At 41.9% G+C, this 23,603-nt stretch overlaps 1 pseudogene; it reads right to left on the reverse strand.

The window, feature by feature from the left end:
• Positions 1 to 6,096: 6,096 nt before the first annotated feature.
• On the reverse strand, positions 6,097 to 10,580 carry LOC105992774 (annotated as a pseudogene).
• Positions 10,581 to 23,603: the final 13,023 nt, after the last annotated feature.

Raw genomic sequence — 23,603 nt, forward strand, 5'->3', positions numbered from 1 at the left:
CTCTTGCCCTTACTTGGATGGGGTAGCACTTAATAACTCTGAGTTACAGCCAGCTTTACACCAGTCATTCTAATCCACAGATCATTAGCACTTGACCTCAGAATGAATAATTTAATATTTTTGGCAGATGTATTTTCCAAGTTTTAGTTTACTTCTTTTAATGTGAAAGTTCCTACTTGCTGACTTGAGCACCAGCTGAATATGAGAAAAGAGGTAGCTTTGGGGCATTATTGGAAACAAGGACAAAACAGCCTGGATTTAAAATTTTGCTGTGGCTGTGGCTAATTCCTGTAGCATATGCAAATTCAGCAATACAGTGTGTGCATCAGTATTGTGGAACATCTCCACAAAATTGGCAGATTGTTTTCTTCTTTAGAATTTTACACTGTTTTTATTTATTTTATTTTTAATTTTTATTATACTTTATTTTGTTGTGAAGGTGTTGTACAGAGGGGTTACAGTTACATAAGTAAGGTAATGAATACATTTCTTGTCAAGCATTGTTGCACACTCCTTTGTTTTTCTCCCACTATCCCTCCCCACCCTAGCTCCTCCACTCCCTGAAGTTGTAAAGTTCATTTCAAATTGTGTCTTGTATCATTGTTGCATTGGGTCACCCTTTGTCTTTGTTTCACCATTTTGTTATCCCCCTTCCCTTCCCCAAATCAGATAAACATATATGCAAGACACAGGGTACTGGAATAAAAAACAGTGATTACCGGGGATAAACCAAAGGGAAAGAGAAAAAAAATAAGAAGAACTTGATACAATACATTGATAACAACAAGGCCAACAACAAAAAAGATCCATTGTTTCCACATCTTGGAGTTAATTTTGATTAGCATAATTTTATTTGGTCATATGTACATAGCTATTGAGCTATTGTTATCCTCTGCTAGGACTATACTAGACATATACTAATTACTAGAAATGAGAGAAACCATGGAGCCTATGTTTCTTTGGGTCTGGCTTGCTTCACTTAATATGATTTTTTCCAAGTCTTTCCATTTCCTTATGAAAGGGCGATGTCAGTCTTTCTGATGGAAGCATAGAATTCCATTGTATGTATATATTAATACATATTTTATTATTATAAATAATATATTAATAACATTAAAAACTCAGAATTAGAATTGTGGCTCAAGAGCACTAGCCTTGAGCCTAGATCCTGAGTTGAAGCCCCAAAACTAGGACATAAAAAAGGATTATGAGAAATAGGCAATCATGAAAATGTTCTGTGGTTCTGTCATAAAATTTGTACGGGGTAGGTACTATTGCTGTATTCACAGATAAGGAAACTGGAATCTTAGTAACTTGCTCATTACCATACAACTAGTATGTTTAGAGTTGGTGTTTTGGCTGACATTCTAGTGTATAAGTTTTAATTTTTGGTGGCTTTCTTTTTATTTTATTAAAAATTTTAATGTATGTAATTGTGAGGTACATAGTGAGGATGAGGATATGCTATATATTTATACAGTATATAATTAATATTAAGAATATATATGATATAAATATATTAAAATATATTGCCACATTTTCTTGATCCATTTGTCTGTTTAGGGGCATATAGGTTGGTTTCATATCTTAGCTATAGTAAATAATGCTGCAATGAGCACAGTTGTGCCCATATCTTTAGTGTGGCCTTGCTTGTGATCATTTGGGTAAATGCCCAGGAGTGAGATTGCTTGATCACAGGGGATTTCTATGTTTAGTCTTTTGAGGAATGTCCATATTGCTTTCCAGAATGGTTGAACCATCTTACATTCCCACCAACAGTGTAGCATTCCCTTTTGGCCACATCCCTGCCAAATCAAAGAAAGGCTGGATAAATGGGATCACATTAAGTTGTAGAGCCTCTGCATGGCAAAGGACATAGCTAGCAAGACCAATAGAAAGCCCACATATTGGGAGAAGATCCTCACTAGCTATAGAACAGATAAGGGACTCATCTAAAATACATACCTAGAGCTCAAAAATTTTAAACCCACAACAACAAATCCTCAAAGAAACAACCACCCGCATTAATAAGGGGGCTAAAGAATTAAAAAGAGACTTCACTGGAGAGGAAATAAGAATGGCTAATAGACACATGAAGAAATGTTCAGCATGGCTGGCCATAAAAGATAGGCAAATCAAAACAACATTGAGAGTACACCTCACCCCAGGTAGAATGGCCATTATAAAGAAAACAAATAATAGCATTGTTTTAAATATCACATTAGTTTTTGTTTTGGATGCTTCTTATTGTATTTTTCCTGGACTAGTATTAAAATGAGTTTGTATTTCATGAGCACTAATCTGAGAATGTAGGGGACACACAGGCACAGGCAGAAGTATGGGGGCAAGTTTTCTGACATTAAAAATTTCCTGTACATAATCCTTGAGATGTGGTACAATGGCTTGGAGGTGAGAGTGTATAGATAATTAGGATGTGAGGTTTACTTCCTTGGGTTCTTTATGATCTTATTTTCTCCCAGGTTTCTAGCCCTCTTGTCAGTAATTATTAGTGATTCCTGCCTAGGCTTGTGAGGAGCCCAGTATTAGGGAAGCTGAAGACAGATTCCTGCTTTTTTTTTTTCTTTCCAAGTCTTGTGGTCGTTAAAGTTTGATTTCCACTAATGCATGAATGTCACCACCCTGCTGAAAATGTAAGTCTTTTCTGTGTGTGTTTTGATTACCTTGTCAGAGGCCAGGAAAAGAGAGGTTGAACAGCAGTGCTGTCCCTACACTGTTATTTCTGCTTCTATTACTTGTCACATCTGTCAGTTTCAGGAACATTCGTGTCTATGGAACTATTATTTTTAGTACTTTAATTATTTTAGGTATCAAAGGACACAATTAGTATATCGTGTTGGTCACATTGATGGGCTGCAAAAATGATAGGTAGCTTTGTGAGATATTTGGGATTGTGGAGTAGATTCTCAAAGCATTTGGGCACATAGGAGATAAAATGAGAAAATACTCTGGGCTTTTCTATTTGGTGTGTGTGTGTGTGTGTGTGTGTGTGTGTATGTGTGTGTGTGTGTGTTATACTGAGGTTTGAACTCAAGACTTTACACTTGGTAGAGTGGTATTTTTCTGTGGAGTCATGCCTCTAGTCCTGTTTTTTAGCATTTATTTTTGCATAGGGTCTGGCTCATACCTAGGTCTGGCCTGGACTGCAATCTACCTACTTTAGAGTTCCCATAGTTGCTGGGATGACAGGAGTGCACCATCTTGTCCAGCTTCTTTCAAGGTGGAATCTCTCAGGTATTTTTTGTGCCATTCTTAGAGCTTGAACTCAGAGTCTGGGGGGGGGGTGTCCCTGAGCTCTTTTGCTCAAGGCTAGTACTCTTCTATTTTGAACCACAGATCCACTTCTGATTTTTCAGTGATTAATTGGAGAATAAGAGTCAAATGGACCTCTCTGCCTGGTTTGGCTTTGAACTGTGAAGGGCAGATCTCAGCCTTCTGAGTAGCTAGGATTACAAGCATTCTCAGACTTTACTGCTTAGGCTTGTCTGGCACCTTGGTCCTTCCAATCTCAGCCTCCCACATAACTTTAGAGAACAGTTGTACACCATTCCCTTAGCTATGAATTGAAAAGGGGTCTCACAACACTTCTGTCCAGGATGGCCTTGAACCGCAATCCTCCCATTCTCAATAGCCAGAATTACAGGTGTGAGTCCCTAGTGCCTGGCCCAGTGGGTTGTTAAATCCTGGTCTCTAGCTAACATCTAATGTTTGACTTGACTCTCAAAATTTCTATATAACTTTTTCATGATTGCCTATTCCTCATAGTCCTTTTATTTGTCCTGCTTCTGAGGCTTGAACTCAGGATCTGGGCTCAAGGCTAGTGCTCTTGAACCACAGCTCTACTTCTGACTTTTTAATGGCTAATTGGGGATAAGACTCTCATGGACTTTCCTATCCTGGCTGGTTTTGAACTGTGATCTTCCAATCTCAGACTTCTGAGTAGCTGGGATTACAAGCATGAGCCACCAACACCAAGCATCACTATAGTCTTTTTGTCTTTTTATCATTCAGCCCAGCTCTTCCTTGACAGCATCTTGTGCACTAAGCTGATCTCCCAGATCCGTAGGAAAAACAATGGTAGCTAACTTATAGTGAGTGTTCTCTGTGTCAGGTACCTTTCAAATACTCTCATGTGGTTCTGTCACAAAACTTGTACGGGTTAGGTATTGTTGCTGTCTTCACAGATAAGGAAACTGGAATCTTGGTAACTTGCTCAATACCATACAAGTAGTATGTTTTAGAGTTGGTATTTTGGCTGACATTCTAGTGTATGTTTTAATTATTTTTAGTTTTTGGTGACTTTATTTTATTTTATTAAAAAATTTAATGTATGTAATTGTGAAGTACATAGTGAGGCTATGCAATATATGTATACAAGTGGAATGACTATGTCAATATACATATTCATCACCTTAGATACTGTTCTGTATTTAAATACTTATTGTTTATTCCTTTTATTTTTTTTTTGGGTCCGGTCGTGGGGCCTGAACTCTGGGCCTGGGCACTGTCCCTCAGCTCTTCAGCTCAAGGCTGGCGCTCTACCACTTGAGCCACAGCACCACTTCCAGCTTTTTTCTTTTTCTTTTGCTTATGTGGTGCTGAGGAATCGAACCCAGGGCCTCATGCATGCACGGCAAGCACTGTACCACTGAGCCATCTTCCCAGCTCCTTACTCCTCTTTTTATAGTAGTCTTTTATCTTGTTGACCAACAGCCACTATTATACACTCTGCTTCTGAGTTTGTTTTAAGATTCCACATATAAGTGAGAATGTGTGTTTTTTTGTCTTTCTACAAACACATGTATTCTTTTTTTGTAAGAAACAATATATTTTATTTTTCTGATACCACAGCTCTGGCAAGTGGTTTTGTACCAAATTTAATGGAGGTTACACAGAACGTTTTCTGCATGGAAGAGAGAAGAAATGGAAGATGGGACCACAAAACTTAAAAAACAAAACCCAAACAAAAATGTCCTGGATAGCTTTTAGCATCTGCTCCACTCCCTACATTAAGAAAATTCACTTGGGAATTCTCCTAAGAACAGAAAACAAGGTGAGCAATGAAGAGAATAATAGGGAAGAGAGAGGATAAGGGAAAAAGAACAGAGGTGACCCCCCCCATCTCCCTGCTGGGGCCATGACACTGCATTTTCCCCAAAGAATATGGAGTACTGCCCAAGGGGAGAGGAGAGGAGGTCGCCATTGGGGGTGGTAAGGGGAGGGAACACACCTAACCCAGGAGACTGTACAGAGAGGGGAGAAAAACATGATGATTGGTTTGTATATTGTAGACTGTGCTGAAGAAAGCACTAGAAATGGAAAAAAAGCAAACTAACACCACCACCAACAAATAGCTTAAGCATCATTATTTTTAAAAAGAAAAAAACTTCTTCCCTCACCCACCCCTCCCTGCTGAACTTAGTTCCTTTTTTGTGCTTTTCATTAATACTGTGCTTTGACGTCCTAGTTTTCTTTTTTTCTCCTATATACTGGAGTTGAAAAATAGTATAAAGGCCTGAAGATGGACTGTCCACCTAAATAGCCCAGCTTTCCTGTTCTCTTCTTGTCCCAAAAACTAAAGTCTTTGCCTCTAAAATCTCTTTTACGGTATAGTACAATACACACATCAGAAACAAAACAAAAAGCCCAAAATACAAACAAACAAACCCAAACCTCAAAACTAATGAACAATAAAAGCAGAAAGGAATCCTGGGAGAAGCCAGTCCAAAGGACATAGATACACAGCGTGGGGCAGCTCCTGACCCACGGCAGTTCTCAAAGTGCAGCTACAGATTTCCAAAGCAGGTGCCATCATGGGATACCCAAGTTCACAAAAATAAAATTTTTAAAAATAAATCTTAACCGCCCCCAAAACAGCTGTTGATTAAATGACTCACTTTGTTTCTCTGGTAAATCCATACATTCTCGACATGCCCCTGTCTCCCAAAGCTGCCTCCCACTCAGGTCTGTCTCCTCTCCTCCTATTGCTGACCACCAGCCGATCCTGCTGCAGCCCCTCTGGAGCCGAGGGCCTGGAATCTTTTTTGGACAAGCATCGCCACGTTCAACCTTAACAGCTTAGAATATCATATTTCCTGGGTTCCCGGGGCCTTGGCTGAACCCACCCATGCCCACATCGACACCCTGCCCAAAGGCCTCATTGGGGTGTGTGTGGGGGATCATGTTGCTCTGTTGGGGTGCCATCATGCCCTGCATGCACATCATCATACTTGGAGAGCCCACGGGCCCCCGGTGGGTGTAGAACTCAGAGGTGCCCCTATACTTACATGCCCACGGCGGTGGCCGAGTTGCTCATCAGAGCAAGCTGGCCCCGTATCAAGGACTGGGCTGGTGACAACATGCGGTGGTGAGGGCCCATCATGCCTTGCTGGAGAAAGGCCCGGGGGCCTCATGGGGTTGTGGCCAGGCAAAGAGGGTGATATGCCCAGAGGGATGTCTGGAGTGCCCACCAGCCCCGGCCCACCCATGCCAGGCAATGCCAGTCCCAACCTGGGGGCCTGGTCGCCCATCATCCCCTGCATGTTCGGAAACCCGGGCCAGGCCCCCTGGAGGCTGCTTCGAGCTGGGGACTTCCCCTCAAGGGAAGTACTACGGAGTCTGGCCGGGTTTCTAGGAGGGAATGATCCTCGACAGGTTGAACTAGGGGATGCTATTGGCTCTGGGCAGATGACGTCCTGCAGGTCTGGGTCTGTAATCACTGAAGGCATGCTGTTCCCTAGCATGGCCAAGGAGTCAGACCCCCAGGGCTTCCAGGCTTGCAAAGTGCTGTGTCTACGGAACTTTGGGCTAGGTTGCTGAGGGCATTGCTGAAGCCCATCCCTCCAGGGAAGCTGCCCCCACTGGGGCCCATTGTGGGGAAACAGTACTTGCTGGGGGGAGGGGGGAAAGCACTGGACTGGAGGGAAGCCCTGGGGGAAGCCCATATGTGCGTGAGGTTCCATGGGACCAGTGCCCCAGGATGGCATCGTGGGGAATGAAGCCAGGCCCCATGGGGACCCCTTTGAGGAGGTATGCTTGGGTCCCATGGCCTTAGGAAAGGGCATCTGATTGGAGTGAGAAAGTGGCTGGGTCATTCCCATTGGAGTTAGGGTTGGCATCGGAACCCTGGGGGTTTGGACCTGAAACTCCAGGATACTGTGTATTAATGCCCATTTACTGGCCTATTATTCTTGACGGGCAGGTTGGGAGGGCTAGCAGGAGAGGAGTCTTCAGAACTGGCCAAGGTTTTGATGGCATTGTGGTGTAACAGGGTGGGGCTGGGCATTGCAAACTTGGACATTCGAGACATCATGATGGAGAGCGGGTGGGCTCAGGAGGCATGCTGGAGGGAAGACTTCCAGAAATATTCACAGAGGCAGGCTGGCTGGTGGTGGGAGGAGGTGGGGGAGGGACATTCCACTCCACACTGCCCAACATGACTGGTGAGGTCATGGTGAAACGTGCCTAGTGGTTTGGAGGGATCTCAGGACTCTGGAGTGCAGGCTTGGGGGAGGAGGTGTATCCAGGTGGCAAGGCAGGAAGCTATGGAGACTTCAGCAGCATCAGACCCCAAGACTTAAGGGTTGCAGCAGCAGCTGGGCCTGCCAGCATGTCCGCCAGCTGTGAGAGAGTCTGAGGAAATTTGAGCCCAGCATTGGGACTGGACTTGGTGCATGGTGGGTGATTTCAGAGGATTCATGCCTGGGGAATGCACCTGGCTTCCAGCCACAGGTATATCTAAAGGCTTTCCACCCAGGCCCTGCTGGTCAGGCAGGGCGTGGTTGATGCTATTGAGGTTGCTGGAAGGGTTGAGAAGTAGTGGTGGCACATGGTTGAGCCCACTGTAAGTGCTTTGGTCAGGCCCAAAGGGTTCTTGGAGGTTTCACAAGCTACTTGCTGCCTGGCTCCTGAGACAGGGGAAGGAAGGGCCGGGGGCCCATGAGGTGGTACTCAGGCTGTGGATGCTCTCTGAACGACAGAGGCGCAATCTTCTGCTGGCCAGGCAGCATGTCTGAGCTTCCTGGCTGCAACTTCATCCTGTCCTCAGGGCCTGCCCCAGCCTCTCTCATCTTCTGAGGTATCATCTTAGAGCTGGACACCATGCTGACATTGAGACAGACACCCCCCTTCAGCCCACCAGGAACCAGCTCAAACTCCAGCTCCTGCTCAGGGCTGTGCTGTGGAGGCATTCCCTTGGGAAATTCCCACCCCCAGAAGTGGCTCAGCAGCCCCTCCACTGGAATCCGAGGGAACATGGGATTATTCCCAGGCTCCAGGTAGCGCTGGGAGCCATCCACCATCCTGTTCACCTCCAGGCTAGGCCGAATGTCTTCCATGCTCATTCCTGTGGTGTGTGTGTGTGTGGGGGGGGAGGCCCAGCTGTTTCTCTGCCAGCTGCTGCTGAATCATCTCTTCTGACAACCCCTGGGGGTTTGGGAAGCGCTCCCCTTGGCCAGGACCACTGAAGACAACTTGGCCAGGAGGAAAGTTTCGACCATCTGGGATTTTGGGCACATGGTTCCGGCCAACTGACTTCAGAAAGCCCTGGCCAAGGTTCTGCGCTGGGGACACTGGGCCCCTCCATGTTGGAAGTCATCATCCCTGCGAAAGCAGGGAGATGCATCTGGCCGCCTAGCATGCTTGGACGGGTCCCACAGACGCAGAGAGTGTGAAATGTGGATGCCTTTGGGTAGCTCCGGGGGCCCAGCCTTCCCCTGGAGCCATCTGGTAGTGCTGGGAGGCCCTCGGACCACGCCCCGTGGCCAGGTATTGGTGAGCCATCATGTCCTGCAGGGGGCAATGCTGCACCACCACTTGCTCCTGCTTCTGCCTTTTCTCCTAGTAGACCTCCTGCTGCAGCTTCAGCCACGCGATATGCTCTGCAGTCATGAGGTCCAGGTGGTCGAGGCCGACGGGCCCTGAGTTCAAAGAAGGTGAATCCATTTTGTTGGGAGAAAAGGGGACATCTCTTTGCCCTTGAGGACCAAATAGAGCTCCCACGCCGGTGCGGGACCCAGGCCCCTTACTTAGACTTTGTGATTGGGACATCATGGCCTGGATTAGCCTTTCTGTTTTTTTTTCAGGGTCCATCTAATACCCCAGGGGTTCAGCGGGCTTCCCCTAGTTTGACCTCCTGTGAATTCTGTATCCTCAGGGAATAGCATGCGCTGGATGTCTCTGAGAGTTTGTTAGGAGCACTCAAGGTATTCCAACTGCTCCTGAGAGGTTATCTCCCAGTGTGGGGGGCCCACTCCTGGACACTGGTGGAGATGGGGGGGCTTCTGATCTGCTGAAGAGCTGCTGCTCCCCAGGGAGAGAGGGCTTGTTGGGCGTCGACTTTGGTGCAATACTGTCCAGTTGCAGAATAGTGGTGCCTGGAGGGCTGCCCACTGGAGGAATTAGTTTATTGTCTACCCCAGGAGTCTCCTGGTCCAGGGAACGGGGGGGGGGGAGCGGGGGGAAATTGGGGGTGTGTGTGGTGGACTTGGGTGCTGGTTCTGGAATTGGTGGAGTTGGCTACAGTCTGTGTTCTGGGCAGAATTCTGGTCCTGGTTGGCCGGGGGCTGCTGTGCAAGAGTTTTTGGATCGTTCTTCAGGGCAGGTATCTGTGTGTTCAGAGGGGCTGTGCTTCTGTCTGTCTTGCTGTTGGAGATGTTCTGAATGTGGAAAGAGACGATCATTTCAACTTGGCCTTTCAATACAGCTTTGGCAGCTTTATTGGTCAACTCAGTAGAAAACACATACACCACTTTGGCTGGAGTCTTCTGCGCAAGAGTGGGCTCGGGGGTAGTAATCTGGCCGTGAGAGGGGGTGAAAGACTTGGGGGCCGCCACAGTGGATGGGATCATAGAGAGTAGTGTGTGTGAATCCTGGGATTTGACATGGTCGCCAGAATTACATTCTTTTATGTCAGAGTCATCGTTTGGAGACCCAGGATCTCTCTGATCAAAGGAGTCAGTGGAAATACTTCGCTCATTTTCCCCCTTGCCCTTGGCACCATTTCCAGCCCCATTTTTCAGCCCCAAGCTCCCATCTGGGCCAGGAAGTGCTTTAGGAGTATGGCCCCACTCTTGGAGTCACAGAGACATGGTTGGGATTGGCTGGTATAGCCCCCGGGTTGATCCTGATTGGAGAATTTAGAATCCACCTGGGGGTTTCCAGATGGGGTGAACCATCACATCCTGCTTTGACTTGGGGCTACTGTGTGTGTTTTGCGATGGAGAGTTCCTCACTTTAAGGTTACTGGAATGTATTGTTTGAAATCCTGAGCTTGCAATCACACACAGGGACAGCTCCCCGAGTTCCTCTGGGCTGCAACTAAAGAAGCTGCTGGGGGTGGGAGCAGGGGCCCACTGTCTCCTTGGTGTGTCCCTTAGCGATGGACACCGGTGTGCCTTTTTCCTCTTTGTTTTTCTCCCCTTTGGAAGTGAGTCCTTTCCTCTAGCAGCTCCCGCATTCTCTGGGTGTGTGCCTCCTACTGCAAAAGGAAAATCTCGCATCTCCAGGGCATACCAAACCCCAAGGGTCATGATACTGCTATGTTCATCCTGGAGGAGAGTCATCCAGGAGCCCTGTTCCCAAAGGTGACCATCACTTTCAAGATGTCCAATTTGCTCTATCTTCTACATGAGGATACAAATGAGCTTTCTAAGAACGACCCCAGCTATATAGAAGGGATTGTTTAGGTCAAAGTGGAGTGACACCAGCTAGTTTCACATTTAGGCCGAGGCATGGTGGGGGAGAGCTGGGCATAGGGCCGTGATGGGGTGGGGGGAGCTTCGGTCAGGTGGATCTCAGCCCCAGGATTCAAGGATCCGGGCCAGTAGCACCGGCAGTGGCGACGCCTTGTCTCTCTCCCAGCCCCTGGCCGCGGCAGCACACATAGGCTCCACTGTCCCCCTGATGGCACCCCCCCTCCTTGCCGGCTCCCCACACACATGTATTCTTTCTTTTATTTTAAATATAGATTTTTATTGTAAAGATACTGTACAGAGGCGTTACAGTTACCCACATATGTATTCTTAAGGACTGTGTTATACTGCACACAACTCAGCTAACAGTTGCTAATATTTATTGAATATCTATCTTTTGCTCAAGCACTATTCTAAGCCCTTCATGTGTGTTAACTCACTTAATCCTCTTAACAATTCTATAAAGTAGGTTTTATTATTATCTCTGATTTTCAGTTAAAAAGAGATTGTCTCACAGAGATGCTAATAATTTACCTGAGTCAAGTCATCCAACAGTGACAGGCAGAAGAAATCTTGGGACATGAAGCATTTTTGCACCACATGCTGACCCACTCTCTTATTGCCTTCTAGATTTGCTCTGGGCAAGCAAAAGGTGTCAAAGAGTGAAGTATTTCCCTTTGTGGAGACACTGAGAAGGAACAGGTATTCATTTTTCATTGATTGTTACCATTTGGGAATGTGAGCAATACTGTCAGAGCCACCAGTTTGTAAGAGAAGCCCCAAAATAGGGGTTTTTATATAAAATTTTCTTATTTTAAGTATTGGCATCAAATTCCCACTTAAAAAGATCGATTTCTGGGGCTGGGAAGGATGCTCAGTGGTAGAGCGCTTGCCTTGCATGCATGAGGCCCTGGGTTTGATTCCTCAGCACCACATAAGCAAGAAAGAAAAAAGCCGGAAGTGGCGCTGTGGCTCAAGTGGTAGAGTGCTAGTCTTGAGCTGAAAAGCTGAGGGACAACGCCCAGGCCCAGAGTTCAGGCCCCAGGACTGGACACCCCCTCAAAAAAAAAGATCTATTTCTTGGATTTCATTTTGCTTAGCAATATCTTATATGGTGATATGTACATAGCTATTGAGCTATTCTGCTCATCTGCTAAAATTATTCTAAATGTATACTAATTATTGCAAATAAAGGAAACCATGGGACCTGTGTTTCTTTGGGTCTGGCTTACTTCACTTAATTTGATTTTTTCCAAGTCTTTCCATTTCCTTACCTATGGAGCAGTGCGATTGTTTCTGATAGAAGCATAGAATTCCATTATATATATATATATATATATATTATATACCATATTTTCTTGATCCATTCATCTACTGAGGGGCATCTGGGTTGGTTCCATAACTTAGCTATGGTGAATAATACTGCCATAAACATAGTTGTGCTGGTAGCTTTAGTATGGCCTTGTTTGTGATCATTTGGGTAAATGCCCAGAAGTAGGATTGCTGGGTCATATGGGAGCCCTATGTATACTCTTTTGAGGAACCTCCATACTGCTTTCCAGAGTTGTTAAACAAGTTTATACTCCCACAAACAGTGTAGTAGTGTTCCCTTTTGACCACATCCCCGCCAACATCTGTTGTTATTTGAGTTCGTGATTTTAGCCATTCTAACTGGAGTGTGGTGGTATCTCAGTGTGCTTTTGATTTGCATTTCTTTTATGGCTGGTGAGGTTGAGCATTTCTTCATGTGTTTATTGGTCCTTCTTATTTCATTTTCAGAGAACTCTCTGAGTCTTTGGCCCACTTATTAATGGGGCAGTTGTTTCTTTGAGGATTTGTTTTTAGGAGAGTTTATTTTTTAAGTTCTAAGTATATTTTAGATACGAGGCTCTAGGTTTTTGTTAGTTGTTGTTTTTAATGTACTATGTGATTTTTTTTATTTCCTTTGTATGTTCTTCCCCCTATGGTATATCCCCTGTTGTCAGTGTATTTGATTCTGGTTCCCTGGTATTGTATATATGTTTTTTATTTGAATTAGGGAAGGGCAGGTGAACAACAGAATGGTGAGGCAAATGACAAGGGAGAACCAATGGAACAGCGATATACCCAAGAGAATATGTTGGAAATGATCTGTAAAACTTGGGGAGTGGGGGGATAGAGTGGTGGGGGGAGGGAAAGTAGGAGAAAAATGAGGGAAGGGGTAACAAGTTTGACAAGAAATGTACTTATTACCTTACTTAATTGTCACCCCTCTATACATCACCTTGACAATAAAAAAAAAGAAAAATTCATCAATTTCAAAAAAAAGTAAAAAAATAAAGAGAATTATTCCAGCTAGGTGCCAGTGTCTCATGTCTATAATCCTTGCTACTCAAGAGGCTGAGATCTGAGGATTGTGATTCAAAGCCAGCCTAGGCAGTAAAGTCCAGGAGACTCTCAACTACAATTAGCCACCAAAAAGCTGGAAGTGGAACTGTGGCTGAAATGGTAGAGCATCAGCCTTGGGGAAAAAAGCTTAGGGACAGTGCCTAGGCCTTGAGTTCAAACCCCAGTACCAGCACAAAATTTTGTTGATAGGAAACATTACATTAAAAGTAAGGATATTTAATTCATACACTTATGGAATATTTATTGACAGATTTTTATGAATACAGTGTTAATCCCAGGTAATATTGTTTAATGTAAACAATCAAATCCCCTCTGTATAACTAATAAAAGTTAACAAAACAAAAGAAATGGACTTCTTCCCTGATTTCATGCTAACATATATACTTATATGATGGTTTGTGCATATTTTGGAGTTTAACTTCTCAATGATATTGTAAGACTGTTGGGAGAAAAATGTAGACTTTCAGAGTTTAATATATCCAGGATGCATGTTGAATTCTCTTAGAATTTCCAAATGTAAATAATTTGTATGAAGATATAAATATCCATTTATTTAATTTGACTGCAAAAAACAAAGTACATAGATAGCTATGCTGCACACACATGCAACCTATCTGTGACCCATATCTGACCCATAGACTGCTGATTTGCCATATTTGTCTCAGGGGCCATATCTTTATTTATTTCTTTTGGGCATAGTTCCTAACCCATTATCAGGTTTATTGCAGGCAGCGACCAAACACATATTGGCTGCTGCATATGTTTTTGTTCTAGCCTATACATGTTGCAGGCCTGATGCTGTCTCTTAGACAAAGTCTGTTAGACTTCTCTTGCTGTTTTTCAAAATTGGCATCCAATTCTTTCTCCTTCAAAGCACTTTCCTAAATCAGGTGGAAGGAGCTTCTAACATATTCTAAGTAGAATCTGTTTCCATATAACAGCTCTCAAATAACCAAGTGAGGGTGGAAGAATGGGCCAGCCCAGGGTTTTTTCAAGCCTAACGGTGTATTTGAATCATCTGGAGATCTTTTTAAAATGCTGATTCTATATCTCCACCATCACAAAATTCTGATTTAAATGGTCTGTAGTGGGACCCTGGGTACCAGTATTTTATACAAAAAGCCCCCTAGATATTCTAATCTACAGCAGGGTTGAAAAGTGATACAACTGATTAATAAGTGTTTGTCAGAAGGTCCCAAATATACACTTTGGGTCGTGATCAATTGCTTCTCTTTCACTAAAATCAGTCACTATTGTAAAGTAAAGAGTCAGGATGGGGGGTAATTTTATATTTATGAATTCTTTCTTGTGAACCAAGAAATTCTAATTCTTCTATAATGTCCAGGCAAATAGACAAGAAGATGAGCTAATTATATTGAAGGGATGATATAGTAGACAGCTTCTGAAATGTTTCCTAATGATTTCTACCTTCTGATATTTACATCCTTATGCAATTCCTTAATCCTTTGGAGAGAGACTAAACCTAGTGATTTCCTTCTAACAGATCACAATAAAAAGGATGGGATGTCAAGGTTCTATTACTAGGTTATAAAATGATTTCTGTTTTGCTTATATTTTTTTGCTCTGGGTCTATTTCTGGTTCACCATGATGTAACATGAAATAAGTAGCCATATTGTGAACTGATGTACAAGGAGGTCCACAAAAAATGGAAATGATGGCAGCTACTGCTCAACAGCTGCTGAGGAACAGAAGTCCTTAGTCTAGTAGCCTATAAGGAACTGAAGTCCATCAATGGATCTGTGAATGAACTTGAGTTAGATCTTTTCATAGTTGAGTCTTGAGATGACTATAGGTTAGTTTATCACTTTGATTTTAGCCTTTCAGAGACCTGAGCCAAAGGACACACCTAATCTATGCCCAAGCTTCTGAACTCAGAAACAGTGATCTGCTTGTATCTGTTGTTTTAAGCTTGTAAATTTGGGGGTGATGTAATAGTCATAGATGCTGTACAAGAGCAAGATGAGAGTTTCTGTTTATAGCAGTAAATATATGGTTCCTCAACTTTAGCATGCACTAAATCACTTTGAGTAGCTTGAGAAAAATATGGATTCCTAAACTCTGCCTTCAGATATTCTGATCCAGTATGTCTGAGACAGGGCTCAAGATCATTCCTTTTTTAAAATCACATGTTCTAAATATAGATGTTTATGGAGCCACTAGCTTGGGGGTGGAATCAGCCATTGCAGAGGCAGAGAAGATTTTGGAAGGTTAGTTATTGTCATTGTTAGGGTGTGCAGGCACAAGGGAGCAGAATTTCTGGAAGTATTATAAATTAATTAGATGACATGTTGAAGGACTACTGAACTTTGAACTAGGAGAATCCATGAAGATACGAAGAGTAGACTAGCAGTAGTATGCTAGATGTTTTGAAGGGAAAACTACTGAAGTCAAGGGTCATGTTTTTATGAAATAATACAAGTTTGGACCAGAATGCTGAAATTGGTGAGAGGGAGAAATGGAAGAACTTTCTCTTTTATTGTGCCAGTACTGTGTCTTGTGGTCTCACTCACTTTTCTTGCTCACAGCTTGTGCTATGCCACTTCAGCCATGCTTGCTGTCTGACATTTTGCTGATTAATTGACTTTTACTGTTTGGGCTGCCTTTGAACCTCCATATTCTCTGATCTCAGCCTGCTGAGTAGCTAGGATTACAGGCATGAAACATAGGCACCTGGCTTATATAAGACATTTTAAAGGGTGTTTTTACAAAGGATTGGAGAAGCTGAATTGACAGGAGATGAATTAGACATTTCAAACCTCAGTGATTAAAACCTTGGGATATAGATAGATCTGAGAACTTGGGAGAGGAGCTAGTTTGGGTGATGCATCTTTCTTAGAATAATTTATTGTTAAAATTATGTTCAATTAATAAAGTCTTTCTGTGAAGCTGAACTGGTTAGCAAATGGCACAAATTGATACAAAATTCCAATTCAGACCAATGTTCCTCTACTAGTGGTCCCAGACCAGTAACGTAAGTATCAGCTGAGAACTTGTTAGATGTGGAAATTCTGCTAAGCTATATGGTCTGGTGAACTTTCAGATCTCTATGCCCAGAGACCTTGAACTATACTTGCCTAGAGATTGAGAAAGAGCCATATTATCTTGGAAATCTCAACCTACACTGCTGCAGTTCTTCAGCATTCTCAGGTCAGACCCCATCTCCATTGATTCACAACGTATTTGTCCATCATTATATGTACATTCTTTATCCCCAGCTTTGGTTCCACAATATTTAGTCAGTCTCTCTTTTTTTTACTCTCATACCTATTGAACTGTCACATCCTGATTCTTAGTTATCTTTTTCTCTTCCCCCTCACAACCAAGACTTACCCTCTGCAACAGAGACTTTCACAGCTTAGCTGACTGTCCTCATTTGACATTAACTTCAAATAGACACTGTATCCTTCCTTTCAGATGAGTTTTGGAAGACAACTCTTTCTCTCTTCAGACCTCTACTACCCCTCTTGCTCACTGATAACCTCACCCTATATGGAACTGAGTAAATAAAATCCAGAAGATGAGAACATTCTCATCTCATCATTGCATCTATCCTAATGATACTTGAAGTTATTTTCTTTTCCTGTTTACAGTGGAGAATGGTCTGTCTTGACAGAGGATGTGCTCTTGTTGGAAGTTAATCTCTTCTAGATTCTTCCTACTCTCGCCTCTCTACACAATTATTTCCTCTCTGTCTTGCATTGTCATTGTATCTCTCTCTTCTGAATCTTTTACATAAGAAGTAACTGCATTATGAGACTTCTATCCAAAAATGAAAACAAAACCACTTCTTCCTGGACTGTCTATCCTCTTCTAGCTACTATCACATTCATCACAATCTGTACAAATTTGTCAGAAGTCTTTTTTCCTTAATCTTATTTCTTCTGGAACTTTCTCCAGTGTTGCTTCAGTCCCTTAATGACCATATTTTTTTCTGTGTAGGTGTGAGTGAGATTCAAGATTCTAGGTTACTCAATCTGTAGCTTGAGTCTGTTATGTAAGAATGTACAAGGTAATTGAGGCTCAAAGAGGCTAAGTGGTTTGCCTAAGCTCATAAAGCTAGCAAGTAGTGAAACTAGTATGGAATCCAAGTGGATCTAATTCTAAGCCTGTGCATTCAGCATTGTAATTCTTCTAATTAATTATCCCTCTTGCCTGGCATGGTGACATCCACCTGTAATTCTAGTACTAGGGAGACTAAGCTAGGAGGATAGAGAGCTCAAGATATACAGTTAATTCTTTAAACTTCCTTTCAAGGCCAGCCTTACGTACAAAGCTATACTCTTTCTCACAAAGAGAAACCGAATGGGTTGGGAAAGATGGGGAAGAATGATGTAAGAGGTAACGTTGTCAAGGTACATTGTACTCATAAACTACATGTTCAATCGAAACCCCTTTGTACTTACTGTATTTGATGTAAGTGCCCTGCATCTTGTATATACATTTCTCTAGATTGGGGAGGGGAAAGGAAAAAACAAAATGCTTAAATAGGTATACAGTTTGACCCATTGTAACAATGAGATGTACAAAACACTATGTTGAAAACAAACTTTACAACTTTGGCAAGGGGAAGGGGGTAGTTGAGGAGATGGGATGGAAGGGATAGTAGGGGGAAAACAAAGGAAGAGGAAATATGCTCAATAGGAAATGGACTCATTACCTTGTTCATGTAACTGTAACCCCTCTACAGCATTTCTACAATAAAAAAGTACAAAAAAGAAACTCCTTTGTATAACTGCTTAAAGATAATTGAGAAAAGAGAAACCAAAATTAATTATGCAACTTGTGGGTGGGGAACAGGAGGGACAACCTGGGAGAGAAAAGAGGCAACTTGACTTATGTAACTGTAACCCCTCTGTACATCACCATTATAATAACAATTTAAAAAACTTAAATAGACACCCACCTAGTGTATACTTTGTACATCTACTGTAGGGATTGTCACACTGAACTGGTATATTCCTTAACACCAAATGAGGCCAAGAACAAAGTCTAGAACTAATAGTAGGCGTCTGATGAACACTTGTGTGAATGATGGACCACTGTTTTCATTTTTTCTTCTTTTGTCTTTTGTGGTATTGGATCACTGCTGATCACCACCTTTCCTTTAATATAGTCATAGAATACATGCATTTTTAGAGCTGTAAAGGGACCTTAGAGATAAGAAATTAAGATCTTTAGAGGTTAAGTAACATACCCAAGGTCACTTCACTAGTTAGTTGCAGTCCAGTGCTCTTCTCATGCTATCTTCAATAGGTGTTAATGCTCCCTCCCTCCACATTCTCTTTCCACCTTAAATAACTCCTATGGCAGGCAGCATGTAAATGGCAGAAAGTCAGTAGAAGGACATATTGTGGGTGTGATGAGCAGGCAATGGAATACCTCAATGTTAATAATGAACATTTTCCTCTTTGTTTCATGTAGGCACTTGCTAGCTGCTTTACTTCCAGTTTAAAATGCTCTTTTTGCATGAGGTCTTGTCTTATATTTCTTAGTTCTTCGGTTATTTTAATGAGATTTTCTTATCTCCTATGTATAAAACCAGACCTATTTTCTAGTGTTTTTGTTGTTGTATGTGTTTTTTTTTAAAAAAATAACTCACATTCCTGTCTTGCTTCCTTTCCATTGCCTTTTCTCCTTTATAATTTTTATGTTTGTGTGTGTAAGGCAGTGCAGTGAATTTTAAAATGTAATCATGTCGCTTGCTAATACAGTACAAGCTCATCTATAGAGAACAATCAACTAACTGGACTTCTTAATTAACCAGAGCCCATAGAAGTTGAGAAAGTAGTATTGTCTCTGAGATCAGATTTAGTTGTTCTTAGCTTTCTAACACTAGTAACGGTATGATAAAAAGATCAACTGAGGCCAGGTGCCGGTGGCTCATGCCTGTAATACTATCTACTCAGGAAGCTGAGATCTGAGGATCACGGTTCAAAGCCAGTCCAGGCAGGAAAGTCCATGAGACTCTTATTTCCAATAAAGCACTCAGAAAACTGGAAGTGGCACTGTGACTCAAATGGTAGAGCACTACCCTTGAGCTGAAGAGTTAGGAATATCACCCAGGCCCAGAGTTCAAGCCCCATGACCAACCAAAAAAAAAAAAAAAAAGGTCAACTGCTCCTCATTCTGTGTTTATATATATATATATATATATATATATATATATATATATATATATATGTATATATATATATATAATGAGAATAATGATAGTATGTTTATTTCAGACAGCAGATATACAGATAGAATGAAGTAATATGCAGACTGAGGTTTAAAATTGTCATCCTGATATATTCTAGCTATAGAATGATCTTAGTGAAGTTATTTACTTTTTTTGAACTTCAGACTCCTTTGTTAAATGAGCATTGTTATCAGTAAGCATTTGTTATATAACATACCACTTCAAAAGTTAGTGGCCTAAAGCAACCAACCACTTATTTGCTTGTGATTCTGTGGGGTGGTGGTTTGGGCTGATTTGGCTGAAACTGTAGAGTGTGTATGTGTGCTAGCAAGGGTTACTTATCCACTTAAGTCATGAGGTACTCTGTGGCCTTACTCATATACCTGGTGGTTGTCTGTCTTTTGGTAGGGGTGATGGAAGCAAGCTATGTGTCATTCATCACTCATTGGGATAGTGGAGGTTGCAGTATTACTAAGAGCAAGAAGATGGTGCAAGATGCAATGAGCAAGGCACTTTTTTCATATTTTCTGTTGATCTGTTGAGCAAAGGAAGTCATCTGGCCAAACCCAGGGCAGGTATAGAGAGGGACTACTAAAGGCCATAGATATAAGGTAATAATTGCATGCAATTATTTTTTCCAGGTAGTTTGTTTCAGACTTGATTATATCCATGTTCCAAGATCACTATGATAAATGGATATGATGCATGTCTTTTTCACTTAAAGCTGGCTTTCTACTACTTAAGCCACACCTTCCCTTATTATGCATGTCAACCACTGAGTGAAGGAATGGGAGAGTATGTGCTCACCAATGAGAGCTCAGTCGTATAGTGTATCTAATATGCTATTGGTGTTCAGTTAAGGGAAGTTCTCTTCTCTAACCATTCTTTTCTGCTCACTCTCCTCTACTTAGTACTTGGCTATTAGAAGAAAACAGTGGCTCAACAAATAAGCACAAAGATCAAAATGGAAACAAACAAAAAAGCTAAATAAGTACAAAACAAAACTTGAAAATGAAAAACAAACTAGGTGATATGACAAAATTAACAGGTCTTAAGAAACAAAGGATTTCCACTCATCTGGTCAGATCACTACTACCCCATGCTGCTGATCACATGTATGGTATATATGTGCACACCAGAGGGAAACCAGGAGGACGACACAGAACTAGAGGGAATCAGGGAAAAACATATAACAGCAGGACCCATCAGCTGCACTGGACATTGACCAAAATGAACTAAGCAACTCAATGGCAGCGATGCGAGGGAGGGAACAAGTGGGAAAGAGGGAACAACTGATGCTATGCAAAACAAAAGCAATGTACATATCACCCAATGTGGAAGAAATAACTGTATCACAAAGCTCATAGAACTTATAAATGTTATAGACCGTGATAGACAATTTGCTCCATGAAAGTTAAAATGTTTTTGTGACTTCAACTAAGCATCACTACCCCACAATACTGTGAAATTTGGGAAATTATGTAATCACTTAATCATAACAAAAAATTTGAAAAAAAGAAAATGAAAAACAAGCAAACAAACCAAAATTGCTGATTATTTATTATTTATTTTTTGTATCCTGGTCTTGGAGTTTGAACTCAGTGCCTGAGCACTGTCCCTGAGCCTTTTCCCCTCCTCAGAGCTAGCACTTTACCATTTGAGTCATGGGTCCACTTCTGCTGTCCTTTAAAAAAATTGTTTGCTTATTTATTTGTTTATATTTATTTATTTATTCATTTTTGGTCGGTCATGGGGCTTGAACTCTGGGATTGGGCGCTGTCCCTCAGCTCTTCAGCTCAAGGCAAGTGCTCTACCATTTGGACCACAGCACCAATTCTTATTTATCTATTTATTTATGGTGATTAATTGGAGAGTCTCATTGACTTTTCTTCCAGGGCTGGGATTCAGCTGTGATCCTCAGATCTCAGCCTCCTGAGTAGCTAAGATTACAGGTGTGGGTCACCAGCTCTAGGCTGGTGATTTATTTTTATTTGTTACTATTTTTTGTTTCCTTACTATTTCCAGTTTATTAGGAGCGATACCACTAAGCCAAATGGAAGTAGGTGGGAGGAACTCCTGAACATCCATGTCCGCTGCACAGCCTGGCGGTGTTATTAGCCTGGAAAGTATCCACACCCACTGTTGAGGGTTTTTATGGAGATTCCATTACACAAAGATGGTTAATTAAATCATTGGACATTAATTCGACCTCCAGCTCTTCTTCCAAGAGAGATTGGAAAGTGGGGCTGAAAGTTCTCACTCTTGAATCCCACTCTTGAATATTATATAATATTCTATAATCCTATATTTTTTCTGGCAATTAACCCCTATGCATATACTCTCTAGGGGCCCACTCAGTCATCTGGTTATCAAATAAGAAATATAAATAATCACTAGGAATAAAATTCAAATAAAACAATAAATAACAAATGAGTCTCCCCTCACTTATTTCTGTCACCAGGGGAATGCCAATCATTGTAGGTCCTCTGTACTTGGAACCAAGGACAGAGACCAAGTACATATCTCTCATTTTATGGCAATATCATGGAAGTTTTAGCTGGTTCTTATCTGCCATTACTGCCTCCCCATGAAGCAAAGCCACCTCCCCATGAAGCAAAACCACCTCCTGACAAAGAGATACCACACTATACCACCTCACATGTGGCTAGACTTCATCTTCCAGGGCTACCAGCGAGCAGCTGCTGTCACTCCAACTGTTCCTTTCTCTCAAAATTGGTTCTTCCACCCCCCAAAATATTTCTTCATTGAGATTACATGACTACATAAATTTCACAATACTGTGGCTTAGTTATACTTAGCTAAAGCCACAGACACCTTTTAATCTTCACAGATTAAAACACATCCACAACAGAGTACTGAATAACAACAACAAAAATCTATGAGAGCATGGTAGGATAAACACGTTCTTTATTCCTAACTAGACGGTCTATTGAGCCTGAGAACTGTATGCTGTCTGCTCAGTTGTAGGCACAAAGTTGGCTATGGCAATTAAGGAAGGAAGACGAATATAGATATTTGATGAAGAATTGTCACACATAGGAGTTTAACAGGTTTTGGAGTTAATTCTGTTTTTCAAACAATTAAATTGAGATCATTGTGTCTTATAACATTTTGTATTAGTGCATATTAATCTTGCAAAATAATGTGTCATGACATTTTCATACATTTTTATTTGGTACTCATATTATTTACCCTCTTATGACCTACATTTATCTCCTTTCCTGCTGGTCCATTTTCTATTCTCTGATAGTCTCATTTTTACTTTGATGGGTTCTTCTTCTTCAGGGAAAAACATACAACAGTGGGGCCCATCAGCTGCACTGGACATTGACCAAAATGAACTAAGCAACTCCTTCTTCTTCTTCTTCTTTTTCCTTCTTCTTCTTCTTCTTCTTCTTCTTCTTCTTTTTCCTTCTTCTTCTTCTTCTTCTTCTTCTTCTTCTTCTTCTTCTTCTTCTTCTTCTTCTTCTTCTTCTTCTTCTTCTTTTTCCTTCTTCTTCTTCTTCTTTCTTTTTGTATTTTCTTCTTTGGATCGAAAACACAATGTTGCACTTGCTAGGTAAGCATTTTGCCACTGAGCTACATCCCAGCAGTCCTTCATTTTTGGTTCTATATATGACAGAAAATAAGTGATACTAGTTTTCTTAAGTCTGGCTTATTTCATGTACCATGATGATCTTCACTTCCATTATTATAATATTTTCCTTCAAACAACATAATGTTGATTTTAATGGTCGAGCAATACTCCATTGTGTATATATGTCATAGTTTCTTTTCCTCACATTTCCCTTTGTCGGTCATGGGGCTTAAACTCTGGTCCTGGGAGCTATCCCTGAGGTCTTCTGCTCTGAGCTAGCACTCTACCACTTGAGCCACAACACCGCTTCCAGTTTTCTGGTGGTTAATTGGAAATAAGAGTCTTATGGACTTTACTGCTTGGGCTGGCTTTGAGCCACGATCCTCAAATCTCAGCCTTATGAGTACCTAGGATTACACGTGTAAGCCACGGGCACCCAGCTTTTCCACATTTTTATTAGCATTATTTGTATTGGGGGGGGGGAGGTTGTCCTTGGCTTTTTCCATGATTTAACTATTGTGAAATCTCTGGATCTTTTAGAAGCCTTTGAATTTCACACCCTTTTAGCAGTGATTCTCAAACTTTTTGATTCAGGTCTACTCAATTGTCTTAAAATGTATTGAGTATCCCAAAGTGGTTTTTACTTCTGTCATTTTTTTGGGGGAGTCTGGTCGTGGGGCCTGAACTCTGGGCCTGGGCGCTGTC

Source organism: Dipodomys ordii, unplaced genomic scaffold (assembly GCF_000151885.1).
Source record: "Dipodomys ordii isolate 6190 unplaced genomic scaffold, Dord_2.0 Scaffold88, whole genome shotgun sequence".
Taxonomy (NCBI): domain Eukaryota; kingdom Metazoa; phylum Chordata; class Mammalia; order Rodentia; family Heteromyidae; genus Dipodomys; species Dipodomys ordii.